We start from the raw sequence: 14,838 nt of genomic DNA, 5'->3' as shown, positions 1-14,838 counted from the left end.
AGCAGCAAGAACTAGAAAGAGAAATCCCATTCAAAATCACCTTAGACAAAATAAAATACCTAGGAATCTATCTCCCAAGACAAACACAGGAACTATATGAACACAACTACAAAACACTCGCAACACAACTAAAACTAGACTTGAACAATTGGAAAAACATTAACTGCTCATGGATAGGACGAGCCAATATAATAAAAATGACCATCCTACCCAAACTTATTTATCTATTTAGTGCCATACCCATTGAACTACCAAAATACTTCTTCACTGATTTAGAAAAAACCATAACAAAGTTCATTTGGAAGAACAAAAGATCAAGGATATCCAGGGAAATAATGAAAAAAAACACATATGATGGGGGCCTTGCAGTCCCAGACCTCAAACTATATTACAAAGCAGCAGTCATCAAAACAATTTGGTACTGGCTAAGAAACAGAAAGGAAGATCAGTGGAATAGACTGGGGGAAAACGACCTCAGCAAGACAGTATACGATAAACCCAAAGATCCCAGCTTTTGGGACAAAAATCCACTATTCGATAAAAACTGCTGGGAAAATTGGAAGACAGTGTGGGAGAGACTAGGAATAGATCAACACCTCACACCCTACACCAAGATAAATTCAAAATGGGTGAGTGACTTAAACATAAAGAAGGAAACCATAAGTAAATTGGGTAAACACAGAATAGTATACATGTCAGACCTTTGGGAGGGGAAAGGCTTTAAAACCAAGCAAGATATAGAAAGAATCACAAAATGTAAAATAAATAATTTTGACTACATCAAACTAAAAAGCTTTTGTACAAACAAAACCAATATAACTAAAATCAGAAGGGAAACAACAAATTGGGAAAAAATCTTCATAGAAACCTCTGACAAAGGTTTAATTACTCATATTTATAATGAGCTAAATAAATTGTACAAAAAAATCAAGCCATTCTCCAATTGATAAATGGGCAAGGGAAATGGATAGGCAGTTCTCAGATAAAGAAATCAAAACTATTAACAAGCACATGAAGAAGTGTTCTACATCTCTTATAATCAGAGAGATGCAAATCAAAACAACTCTGAGGTATCACCTCACACCTAGCAGATTGGCTAACATAACAGCAAAGGAAAGTAATGAATGCTGGAGGTGATGTGGCAAAGTAGGGACATTAATTCATTGCTGGTGGAGTTGTGAACTGATCCAACCATTCTGGAGGGCAATTTGGAACTATGCCCAAAGGGCGACAAAAGAATATCTACCCTTTGACCCAGCCATAGCACTGCTGGGTCTGTACCCCAAAGAGATAATGGACACAAAGACTTGTACAAAAATATTCATAGCTGCGCTCTTTGTGGTGGCCCAAAACTGGAAAACGAGGGGATGCCCATCAATTGGGGAATGGCTGAACAAACTGTGGTATATGTTGGTGATGGAATACTATTGTGCTCAAAGGAATAATAAAGTGGAGAAGTTCCATGGCGACTGGAACAACCTCCAGGAAGTGATGCAGAGCGAGAGGAGCAGAACCAGGAGAACATTGTACACAGAGACTGATACACTGTGGTATAATCGAACGTAATGGACTTCTCCATTAGGGGCGGTGTAATGTCCCTGAACAACTTTCAGGGATCCAGGAGAAAAAAACACCATTCATAAGCAAAGGATAAACTATGGGAGTGGAAACACCGAGAAAAAGCAACTGCCTGAATACAGAGGTTGAGGGGACATGACAGAGGATAGACTTTAAATGAACACTCTAATGCAAATACTATCAACAAAGCAATGGGTTCAAATCAAGAAAACATCTAATGCCCAGTGGACTTACGCGTCGGCTATGGGGGGTGGGGGGGAGGAAAAGAAAATGATCTATGTCTTTAATGAATAATGCTTGGAAATGATCAAATAAAATATATTTTAAAAAAAAAGAAAACTATTTCTTCTTCTCTTAGTCTAGGCAATTTATATTTTTGTAAATATTCATCCATATCACCTAGGTTGGTATATTTATTGCCATATAGTTGGGCAAAGTAGTTTTTAATAATTGCCTTAATTTCCTCTTCATTGGAGGTGAGATGCCCCTTTTCATCCTTGATGCTGTTAATTTGCCTTTCTTCTTTCCTTTTTTTTAATTAGATTAACCAATACTTTGTCTATTTTGTCTGTTTTTTCAAAGTACCATCTTCTAGTCTTGTTTATTAGCTCAATAGTTCTGTCACTTTCTATTTTATTAATTTCTCCCTTAATTTATAGGATCTCTAGTATGGTTTTCTTCTGGGGGTTTTTAATTTGTTCGTTCTCAAGTTTTTTGATTTGCATTTCCAATTCCTTGATCTCTGCCCTCCCTAAATTGTTAATATATGCACTCAGGGATATGAATTTTCCTCTAAGTACTGCCTTGGCTGCATCCCATAAGGTTTGAAAGGATGTTTCGCCGTTGTCATTTTCTTCAACAAAATTGTTAATTGTTTCTATGATTTCTTCTCTAACTATCTGATTTTATTTATTTATTTAATTTCCAATTAATTTTTGATTTGGCTCTCCATGTACCCTTGCCGATCAATATTTTTATTGCCTTGTGATCTGAAAAGGCTGCATTTATTATTTCTGCTTTTCTGCATTTGAGTGCCATGTTTCTATGACCTAGTGTATGATCTATTTTTGTGAATGTGCCATGTGGTGCTGAGAAGAAGGTGTATTCCTTTTTGCCCCTATTTATTTTTTTCCATATGTCTATTAACTCTAATTTTTCTAAGATTTCATTCACCTCTTTTACCTCTTTCTTGTTTATTTTTTGGTTTGATTTATCTAAATTTGATAGTGGTTGGTTCAAGTCTCCCACTAATATGGTTTTACTGTCTATTTCCTCCTTCAATTCTCCTAGTTTCTCTATTAAAAATTTGGATGCTATACCATTTGGTACATACATGTTGATTAGTGATATTTCCTCATTGTCTATACTCCCTTTTAGCAGAATATATTTACCTTCCCTATCCCTTTTGATCAGGTCTATTTTTGCTTTGGCTTTGTCAGATATCATGATTGCAACTCCTGCCTTCTTTCTATCAGTTGAGGCCCAAAAAGTCTTACTCCAACCTTTAATTCTATCCTTGTGAGTGTCAACCCGTCTCATATGTGTTTCTTGAAGACAACATATGGTAGGGTTTGGGGTTCTAATACACTCTGCTATTTGTCTACGTTTTATGAGTGAGTTCATCCCATTCACATTCAAAGTTATGATTGGCATTTGTGGATTCACTGGCATTTTGATATCTTCCCCTAGTTCTGACCTTTCTTCTTTAGCTATTTCCTTTTGAACCAGTGATTTACTTTAGGTCAGTCCCCCTAGTCCCCTCCCTTGAGATGCTTCCCTTTCTAGCCCCTCCCTTTTTATGCTCCCTTCCCCTCCCCCCTCTCCTTCCCTCCCTTTTTATACTCTCTCCCCCCTCCCCCTCCTTAATTTTCCTTTCTTTCTTGCCCTAATGGATAAGATAGAATTCAGGATCCCACTGGATCTAGATGTTCTTCCCTCTCAGATTTGATTTCACTGAGAGTAAGGTTTAAGTAATTCCACTTCATGCTCTCTTCCTCTCCTTCTCATATGAGAGTTCTTCCCCTCCCCTTCCCTTGTGTATCTTTATATGGGAAAGATTATTCTATTAAGTCCCCCCTATTTCTTGAAGTAAATCTTAGTATTATCAACGGTTCCCCCCTCCTTTTTCCTTTCTTTGCCCCCACTTTCCCCAAATCTTCTTAATGCCCCAATCTTTCCCTATGCATGTTTCTTCTAACTACTCTTATGATGCTACAATTTATGAGAGTTACACAAAACATTTTCCCCCATATTAATATATATAATTTGATGTAAATGTAGTCCTTATAGAAGAGAGTTTGACTTAAAGAAAAAGATAAGATTTATCTCCTTTTCCCTTTCTTTCATGTTTACCTTTTCATGTTTCTCTTGCTTTCTGTGCTTGGATATCAAATTTTCCACTAAGTTCTGGTCTTTTCTTAGCAAATGCTTGGAAATCTTCTATTTTGTTGAATGCCCATACTTTCCCCTGGAAGTATATAGTCAGTTTTTCTGGGTAGTTGATTCTTGGTTGGAGACCCAGCTCTCTTGCCTTTCTAAATATCATGTTCTATTCTTTGCGGTCTCTTAGTGTGTTAGCTGCTAAGTCCTGTGTGATCCTTGTGGGAGCCCCCTTATATCTGAAGCTCCTCTTCTTGGCTTCTTGTAGAATTTTCTCCTTTTCTTGGAAGCTCTTGAATTTGGAAATTACATTCCTAGGGGTTGTCTTTTGGGGATTTAGTATAGAGGGTGATCTATGAATCCTTTCTATTTCTATTTTGCCCCCTTGCTCCAGAATGTGGGGGCAATTTTCTTTTATAATCTCCTGTAGAATAATATCGAGTTCATTGTTTATCTCTGGTTTTTCTGGGAGACCGATAATTCAGAGGTTTTCTCTTCTCCCTCTGTTTTCCTGGTCTGTGACCTTCTCAGTGAGATATTTTATGTTTTCTTCTAATTCATTAATTTTTTGGATTTGCTTTAGTGATTCTTGCTGTTTTATCATCTCACTTTCTTCGAGTTGCTTGATTCTGGTGGTTAGGGACTGGTTTTGCTTTTCAGCTTTGTCTGCCCTTCTATTCGATGTTTCGAGCTCTTTTTCCAATTGAGCATTCTTATCTGTCAGACAGCTGATCTCTTTCTCCCATTTTCTTTCCAGGTTTCCATCTTTTGGATAAGTTCCAGTTTGAGATCTTCCAGAGCTTGTTGATAGTTTCCATTTTGGGAGGCATGTTCTGATTTTTGGGGGGGGTTCCTCCTCGTTCTCCTCTTTTCCTTAGGTACTTCCACCATAAAAGTTTTCAATAGTCACTTTTTTCCCTTTCTTCCTGGAGGCTTGATTTCGGGCCATGTGAGCCATCCCTTTGGTGGTTTTATTCCCCTTTCCTTTTTGGTCTGGAGTCTGGGTTATATGGGTGGTTTTTCTGTGAATTTAGGTTGCTTCAGACTAGTTCTTCCCAGCCTCTGAAGTTTCTTAGAGCACTGGGTCCCTTATCACAGCCACACTGCCCAGGTGTTCAGTTCCACCCAGATAATCAGTGCGTGGTCCTCCCCTGGTGTTTAGCTCCGTGGAGATGTTCAGTGAAGCCGCCCCAAGTACAGCTCCGCTGATCCCCGTGCTCAGTGCTGGGTTTTCCAGTGAAACCGCCCTGAGACGTTTTTTCCTGGCAGTCCTCAGATCCCAAGGACCCTGGAGTGCCCCCCCCAGACAGAGCCTTTCCCCACTCACTCGCTGTCCCGGTGAGCACTTAGGTAGCTCACTCTGGTTTGGTGGGGGAGGTGGGGTGGGCGAAGGGCGGCTCAGTTCACTTTTCTGTGCAAGCTTTTCCTCCTTCTTATTATAGTGTGGAAATGTTCAAGCCCCACGTACCTTCACCTCTGTGGAATACTGAGGAGTCCTGTTCCATCAAAGGTGATTTTTATGCTCCTTTGATGTAGTCTGTTTCGTTCGGTGCCGGAGAGAGGAAGCCTATGGCATCTAGATTGCAGCCATGATTACCCGGAAGTCCAAAAAAATAGAATTCTTAAATAATCCCATATCAGAAAAAGAAATAAAGCAGACAATCAAAGAACTTCCTAAGAAAAAATCCCCAGGGCCTGATGGATTCACAAGTGAATTCTATCAAACTTTCTCAGAACACCTAATCCCAATACTATACAAACTATTTGACATAATAAACAAAGAGGGAGTTCTACCAAATTCCTTTTATGACACAAACATGGTACTGATTCCAAAGCCATGCAGGTCAAAAATGGAGAAAGACAACTATAGACCAATCTCCATAATGAATATAGATGCAAAAATCTTAAATAGGATACTAGCAAAAAGACTCCAGCAAGTAATCAGGAGGATCATTCACTATAATCAAGTAGGATTTAGACCAGGAATGCAGGGCTGGTTCAATATAAGGAAAACCATCCACATAATTGACCATATCAACAAAAAAACAGACAAAAATCATATGATTATCTCAATAAACGCAGAAAAAAGGCTTTGATAAAATACAACACCCATTCCTATTAAAAACACTAGAAAGCATAGGAATAGAAGGGTCATTCCTAAAAATAATAAACAGTATCTTTCTAAAACCATCAGCTAATATCATCTGCAATGGGGATAAACTAGATGCATTCCCAATAAGATCAGGAGTGAAACAAGGATGCCCATTATCACCTCTATTATTTGACATTGTACTAGAAACACTAGCAGTAGCAATTAGAGAAGAAAAAGAAATTGAAGGCATCAAAATAGGCAAGGAGGAGACCAAGTTATCACTCTTTGCAGATGACATGATGGTCTACTTAAAGAATCCTGGAGATTCAACTAAAAAACTAATTGAAATAATCAACAACTTTAGCAAAGTTGCAGGATACAAAATAAACCCACGTAAGTCATCAGCATTTCTATATATCTCCAACACAGCTCAGCAGCAAAAACTAGAAAGAGAAATCCCATTCAAAATCACCTTAGACAATATAAAATACTTAGCAATCTATCTCCCAAGACAAACACGGGATCTATATGAACACAACTACAAAACACTCTCCACACACCTAAAACTAGACTTGAGCAATTGGAAAAACATTAACTGCTCATGGATAGGACGAGCCAATATAATAAAAATGACCATCCTACCCAAACTTATTTATCTCTTTAGTACCATACCCATTGAACTCCCAAAATATTTCTTTACTGATTTAGAAAAAAAATAACAAAGTTCATTTGGAATAACAAAAGATCAAAGCTATCCAGGGAAATAATGAAAAAAAAAACACAAATGATGGGGGCCTTGCAGTCCCAGACCTCAAACTATATTACAAAGCAGCAGTCATCAAAACAATTTGGTACTGGCTAAGAGACAGAAAGGAGGATCAGTGTGGGGAAAAGCGACCTCAGCAAGACAGTATACAATAAACCCAAGGATCCCAGATTTTGGGACAAAAAATCCACTATTCGATAAAAACTGCTGGAAAAATTGGAAGACAGTGTGGGAGAGATTAGGAATTGATCAACACCTCACACCCTACACCAAGATAAATTCAAAATGGGTCAATGACTTAAACATAAAGGAGGAAACCATAAGTAAATTGGGTAAACACAGAATAGTATATATGTCAGACCTTTCGGGGGGGGAAGACTTTAAAACCAAGCAAGACATAGAAAGAGTCACAAAATGTAAAATAAATAATTTCGACTACATCAAATTAAAAAGTTTTTGTACAAACAAAACCAATGTAACTAAAATCAGAAGGGAAAAAACAAATTGGGAAAAAATCTTCATAGAAACCTCTGACAAAGGTTTAATTACTCAAGTTTACAAAGAGCTAAATCAATTGTACAAAAATCCAAGCCATTCACCAATTGATAAATGGGCAACGGACATGGATAGGCAGTTTTCAGATAAAGAAATCAAAACTATTAATAAGCACATGGACCTCAAACTATATTACAAAGCAGCAGTCATCAAAACAATTTGGTACTGGCTAAGAGACAGAAAGGAGGATCAGTGGAATAGACTGGGGGCAAGCAACCTCAGCCAGACAGTATATTATAAACTCAAAGATCCCAGGTCTTGGGACAAAAATCCACTATTTGATAAGAACTGCTGGGAAAATTGGAAGACAGTGTGGGAGAGATTAGGAATTGATCAACACCTCACACCCTACACCAAGATAAATTCAAAATGGGTGAATGACTTAAACATAAAGAAGGAAACCATAAGGAAATTGGGTAAACACAAAATAGTATACATGTCAGACCTTTGGGAGGGGAAAGACTTTAAAACCAAGCAAGACATAGAAAGAATCACAAAATGTAAAATAAATAATTTCAACTACATCAAATTAAAAGGCTTTTGTACAAACAACACCAATGTAACTAAAATCAGAAGGAAAACAACAAATTGGGGAAAAATCTTCATAAAAACCTCTGACAAAGGTTTAATTACTCAAATTTATAAAGAGCTAAATCAATTGTACAAAAAATCAAGCCATTCCCCAATTGATAAATGGGCAAGGGACATGGATAGGCAGTTTTCAGAAAAAGAAATCAAAACTATTAATAAGCACATGAAGAAGTGTTCTAAATCTCTTATAATCAGAGAGATGCAAATCAAAACAACTCTGAGGTATCACCTCACACCTAGCAGATTGGCTAACATGACAGTTATAGAAAGTAATGAATGCTGGAGGGGATGTGGCAAAGTAGGGACATTAATTCATTGCTGGTGGAGTTGTGAACGGATCCAGCCATTCTGGAGGGCAATTTGGAACTATGCACAAATGGCGATAAAAGAATGTCTACCCTTTGATCCAGCCATAGCACTGCTGGGTCTGTACCCCAAAGAGATAATGGACAAAAAGACTTGTACAAAAATATTCATAGCTGCGCTTTTTGTGGTGGCCAAAAATTGGAAAACAAGGGGATGCCCATCAATTGGGGAATGGCTGAACAAATTGTGGTATATGTTGGTGATGGAATATTATTGTGCAAAAAGGAATAATAAAGTGGAGGAATTCCATGGAGACTGGAACAACCTCCAGGAAGTGATGCAGAGCGAGAGGAGCAGAACCAGGAGAACATTGTACACAGAGACTGATACACTGTGGTATAATCGAACGTAATGGACTTCTCCATTAGTGGCAGTGTAATGTCCCTGAACAATCTGCAGGGATCTAGGAGAAAAAACACTATCCATAAGCAGAGGACAAACTGAGGGAGTAGAAACACCGAGGAAAAGCAATTGCCTGACTACAATAGCTGAGGGGACATGACAGAGGAGAGACTCTAAACGAACACTCTAATGCAAATACTAACAAAATGACAATGGGTTCTAATCAAGAACACATGTGATACCCAGTGGGATCACATGTCGGCTATGGGGGGTTGGGAGGGAGGAAAAGAAAATGATCTTTGTCTTCAATGAATAATGCTTGGAAATGATCAAATAAAATATTATAAAATTTAAAAAAAACACTAGAAAGCATAGGAATAGAAGGGCCTTTCCTAAAAATAATAAACAGTATATATCTAAAACCATCAACTAATATCATCTGCAATGGGGATAAACTAGATGCATTTCTAATAAGATCAGGAGTGAAACATGTCCATTATCACCTCTATTATTTAACATTGTACTAGAAATACTAGCAGTAGAAATTAGAGAAGAAAAAGAAATTGAAGGCATCAACATAGGCAAGGAGGAAACCAAGCTATTGCTCTTTGTGGATGATATGATGGTCTACTTAAGGAACCCTAGAGAATCGACCAAAAAGCTAGTCAAAATAATCAACAACTTTAGCAGAGTTGCAGGTTACAAATTAAACCCACATAAGTCATCAGCATTTCTATATAATTCCAACACAGCTCATTGGCAAGAATTAGAAAGAGTAATCCCATTCAAAATCACCTTAGACAAAATAAAATACTTAGGAATCTATCTCCCGAGACAAACACAGGAACTATGTGAACACAAGTACAAAACACTCTCCACGCAAATAAAACTAGACTTGAGCAATTGGAAAAATATTAACTGTTCATGGGTAGGATGAGCCAATATAATAAAAATGACCATCCTACCCAAACTCATCTATCTATTTAGTCCTATACCCATTGAACTTCCAAAAAAAAATTTTTACTGGCTTAGAAAAAAACTATAACAAAGTTCGTTTGGAAGAACAATGGGTCAAGGATATCCAGGGAAATAATGAAAAAAAAAATACAAAGGAAGGTGACCTTGCAGTCCCAGATCTCAAACTCTATTATGAAGCAGTAGTCATCAAAACAATTTGGTACTGCCTAAGAGACAGAAAGGAGGATCAGTGGAATAGACTTGGGGTAAGTGACCCCAGTGAGACAGTATATGACAAACCCAAAGAGCCCAGCTTATGGGACAAAAATCCAGTATTTGATAAAAACTGCTGGGAAAATTGGAGGACAGTGTGGGAGAGATTAGGTTTGGATCAACACCTCACATCCTACACCAAGATAAACTCAGAATGGATGAATGACTTGAACATAAAGAAGGAAACTATAAGTAAATTAGGTGATCACAGAATAATATACATGTCAGACCTGTGGGAAGGGAAAGACTTTAAAACCAAGCAAGACATAGAGTCACAAAATGTAAAATAAACAATTTTGATTACATCAAATTAAAAGGTTTTTGTACAAACAAAATCAATGCAACCAAATTGAGAAGGGAAGCAACAAATTGGGAAACAATTTTCATAACAAAAAACTCTCATAAAGGTCTAATTACTCAAATTTATAAAGAGCTTAATCAATTGTACAAAAAATCAAGTCATTCTCTAATTGATAAATGGGCAAGGGACATGAACAGGCAGTTTTCAGCCAAAGAAATCAATACTATTAATAAGCACATGAAAAAGTGCTCTAAATCTCTTATAATCAGAAAGATGCAAATCAAAACAACTCTGAGGTATCACCTCACACCTAGCAGATTGGCTAACATGACAGTTATAGAAAGTAATGAATGCTGGAGGGGATGTGGCAAAGTAGGGACATTAATGCATTGCTGGTGGAGTTGTGAACTGACCTAACCATTCTGGAGGGCAAATTGGAACTATGCCCAAAGGGCAATAAAAGAGTGTCTGCCCTATGATCCAGCCATAGCACTGCTGGGTTTGTACCCCAAAGAGGAAAAAACTTGTACAAGAATATTCATAGCTGCGCTCTTTGTGGTGGCCAAAAATTGGAAAATGAGGGGATGACCTTCAATTGGGGAATGGCTGAACAAATTGTGGTATATGTTGGTGATGGAATACTATTGTGCTAAAAGGAATAATAAAGTGGAGGAATTCCATGGCAACTGGAACAACCTCCAGGAAGTGATGCAGAGCGAGAGTAGCAGAACCAGGAAAACATTATACACAGAGACTGACACACTGTGGTACAAGAGAACGTAATGGACTTCTCCATTAGTGTAAATACAACGTCCTTGAACATTCTGCAGAGATCCAGGAGAAAAAAAACTATCCACAAGCAAAGGACAAACGGTGGGAGTAAAAACACCAAAGATAAGCAACTGCTTGACTACAGGGGTGGAAGGGACAGGAATGAGGAGAGACTCTAAATGAACACCCTTATACAAATACCAACAACATGGAAATGGGTTTGAAGGAGGGACACATGTGGAATCGTGTGTTGGCTAGGGGAGGGGCAGTGGGAGGTAGGGAGGATAAGAAAAGGATCTTTGTTTCCAAGGAATATTGTTTGAAAATAATCAAATAAAATAATGTTTAAATTGGAAAAAAAATAATCAAGGCACAAGGTGACAAGGGGCCTGTTCCAGGGAGGGGTTATGTGGAAGAAGAAAAGGGGATGTATTGGACAGATGTTTCAAAGGTGACATCATCAGACCTTGGCACCATATTGGATTTGGAGGATGAGAGAAAGGAAAGAATCTTGGATTACTTCTGGAGTGTGAGTCTAGGTGACTAGGAGGATGTTATTCACCTCTACAGTAATAGGCAAAGTAGGGGGTGGATTTAAAGGGAAAGATAATGAGTTCTGCTTTAGATATGTTGTATTTAAGATGCCTACTGGGCATCCAGTTTGAATTGTCTAAAAGTCAGTTGGAAATGCAAGATTGGAGGTCAGCAGAGAGGTTGGGGCAGGATAGGTAGATTGTATAACCATCAGTGTTAACTAAATCCACAATAGCTGAGAAGACCACCAAGTGAAGTAGTATGAGGAAGAAGAGGGCTCAGAATAGAACTTAGAGATAACTGTGGTTAGAAAGAGTGATCTGGAGTGGGATCCAGCAAAGGAGGCAAAAAAGGAGTGGTCAGAGGAGGAGAACCAGAAGAGATGGAATCATGAAGACCTAGAGAGAAAAGAGTTTCAAGGAGAGGATAATCAACAGTGTCAAAGGCTACAGAGAAGTCAAAGACAATGAGGATTGAGAAAAGGTCCTTGGAGTGAGATGGTAGGAAGGGAGAGATATTGAATCTTAAAAATTTTGAATTCAATTTTAAAACTCAAATGTTTGTTGAAGACCCCTATAAAAAGAAAAGTCCATTGAATTTGGTAGGTAAGAGACCATTGGTAACTTTGGAGAGAGAAGTTTTAGTTGAATGATGAGGTTGGAAATCGAGTCTGCAGAAAGTTAAGAAGAGAGTGAGAGGTAAGGAGGTAGATGACCTTCTCAAGAAGTTTAGCCAGAAAAGGGAAGAGTGATATGAGCTAGATGGCAAGGATATAGTGATCAAGTGAAGGCTTTTTGAAGATAAGGGTAATAGAGGAAGAGATGGAAGATAATTGATAGGAGATGATAGACAAAGAGAACAATCTGCAGGGAGAGATGGGGAGAAATAAGAGCACTTGTACTGATAGAGGGACTTTCCTTGACATTGTTATATATATATCAGAAGATGGTGGCACAAGACATATGTTAGTGATATGAGCTCATAGCAAATGGCCTCCATTTTTTTTTCAGTAAAATATGAGATAAAGTTCCCAAAAGAGATGGTAAAAGAGGGGCCATGGGAAGTTTCAGGAACTGCTGTGAAGAGTGGGACAATGATTAATATGGAAGCACCCAGAGCAGGGTATGTAAGGAAAGTCAGCATGGTTTCTTGATCTTCTCTACCTTTATTCAGCAGCATGTGTACAGTAGTGATGGCAGAAGAGAGTACAAGTGATCCAAGGCCAAGGCATGTTCAGCAAAATGATGATGAACAATGGATCAATAGAAGGGGAGAGTGTGGAAGTGAGAGGGATCTCCAAGACATCAAGACAAGAAATGGAGAATGTGACCAATGTAGGGGTCATAATCTGGCCCAGAAATGAGAGGTTTGATAGATTAGATGTCATAATATATGGAGAAAGAGCAGGGTTTGGTATTGGAAAGCAAAGGAAGAGGCACAATCACAAAAGATGGTGATTAGATAAAGGACATGAGCATAGAGGTTGTGCATGTGTGAGTGCTGGCTAAATCAAGAGTATGGTCATCCTTATGAGTGGGTTAGGTGGGGTGGAGAAGGAGGTTATGTGAAATGGTAAGTTGAAAAACTGGAAGATCAGATTCTGAAGGAGTGCTATGTTGTATGTAAATCCTCTAGAATGAGGGCAGGAGGTGAAGATTAGAAAGAAGAGGAGGAGGAGAGAAAAACCATGGGTGGACACTGAGGGAAAAGGGGAGTATCCTTGAGATACATAGACAGCAGCTACCAGAATTTGGTTGATTGGCAGATATGAACTATCTGTATCTCAAAGGAGGAGAGTTTACTTAATCATGGTGTAAGAGGGAAAGCACGGAAGTAGCCATGGGAAACAAGGAATGTTCCCATTTCAACACAACCAGTGAGTAGTCTGAACAAAGGATCAATGAATGCTGGAAAGGGAGGGTCCATCAGGAGGGAGCCAGGTCTCAGAGAAAAGCAAAAGAAGGAACAGGAAAGGAAAAAATTTCGTGATTAAAGCAAGTTTGTTGTCTATGTGTGCATAGTGTGCATTCCAGAGGGTCAAAGGGATGGGTAGCTTTGAGGTGGGATGTCATTGGTAGTAGGGTTTGGGGCCTCCATGATGGAGGGGTACAGGGAATTTACATTCATTTACAGCCTCCACAGCTAGTAAGTGCCTTGGATTTGAACTTGGATTCTCTTCCCTTCTGACCCAACTCTCTCTTTATTCACCTTAGCTGCACTGATGACCAGTCTAATGTGATTCAGAACCACTAGGATGGGGAGGGTCTGACCAGAAAGAAGCTTATTAATTATAGATTGACAATGTCCATGGGATTTGGCTTAAGGTAGATTTTTTTCAGAACCTTAGGCAGTTCAGAGGGACAGTAAGTACTTGGAATGGCAGGAAGGGTGTAGACAAGGCTGGAGATAGGGTAGTATGGTCCTTCCACCCATCACCACAGCAGCAGGAAAGTGGTACCACCCGTTTCCTCTCCTCTCTGGAGGAAAACTGGGTTCAGAGAACTGTGAAGTGAGCAGAACCAAGAGAATACCTATAATGCCAATAACTTTGAACCTGCCTGGCACATTGTGGAGCATAATGAATTCTTGTAAACAGATTCATTAAAGATAGGTCAGACTAAATTACTCTGATTTTTGACAGTCTATGATTTTAGGAAATGCAGTTTTCAGATTAAACAGAGACTTAGGAAAATGAATGAGATTTCATGGGGGAAACCACTTGCCTTGCCACCACCATCACCAACTGCTAGAGAACTGCCACATCAGGCAGTAAAGCCCCAGAGCCCCACGGACCACAGTCTGCTTCCAATTCCTCATACCAGGAAGCAACTCTTCTGGAGAAGGAGCTAGCATCCCCACAAACTACCACATCCGGGGACATTAGCCAGCACAGATGAAGCAATGAGGCACTGCTGCCACCTTCTTACCTACCATTTCCCTTCACACCTGAATGCAGATGGGCCAATACTCTGAGCCCATGAGCCTGGAGAATAGGCATGCCCCAGACCATTGGCCCAGTGTTCCAGCCTGGAGGACTCAACCATGAATCCATGAACTTGGTTTTTAAAAACAGGCAGAGAAATACATTTCAGTAGAATTCATTTTCTTGGTAATCTTATATGTTTTTATTTTGTACATTTAAAAATTATATATTTGGAGAAGGGGTCTGAGCCTGGCTGCCCACAGGGTTTATGACACAAATAGGTAGAATACCTGCCCTGTGTCCATCATCCCTGGAAGTGGTCCCCATGTAGATACAGCCTAGAGATGCCACCTGCCAGTACTGTGGCCAGTGGTCCTACAAGAGGCAGAGAATAAAGAGCTTGCTGCCAA

This window comes from Monodelphis domestica, chromosome 5, assembly GCF_027887165.1.
Source record: "Monodelphis domestica isolate mMonDom1 chromosome 5, mMonDom1.pri, whole genome shotgun sequence".
Taxonomy (NCBI): Eukaryota; Metazoa; Chordata; class Mammalia; order Didelphimorphia; family Didelphidae; genus Monodelphis; species Monodelphis domestica.
Note: the sequence above shows the minus strand (reverse complement) of the source record.